Here is a 255-nt window from a genome sequence, read left to right on the forward strand (position 1 = left end):
GGGAAAGCGAGGCAGCTCTGCCTCCTTGCTGCCATTTCGCAGCCAGAACCACCTGGGATTATTCTTAACCTTTTTTATTTTAATGTGCAAATGTTTTTGGAAAGGCAAAGCAAAGCCGGATCAAAACAAGAGCTATTACTAGCTTCTTCATTCCCTCAAGAGCTGAGCGAGGTTTGGACTGGACTGAAGGGAGGATTAAAAATAATCTGCTAGGGAGAGGCCGGATTAGCGGTGCTGGCGGGAGCCGTCCCCTCT

Source organism: Antrostomus carolinensis, unplaced genomic scaffold, assembly GCF_000700745.2.
Source record: "Antrostomus carolinensis isolate BGI_N321 unplaced genomic scaffold, ASM70074v2 scaffold31156, whole genome shotgun sequence".
NCBI lineage: Eukaryota > Metazoa > Chordata > Aves > Caprimulgiformes > Caprimulgidae > Antrostomus > Antrostomus carolinensis.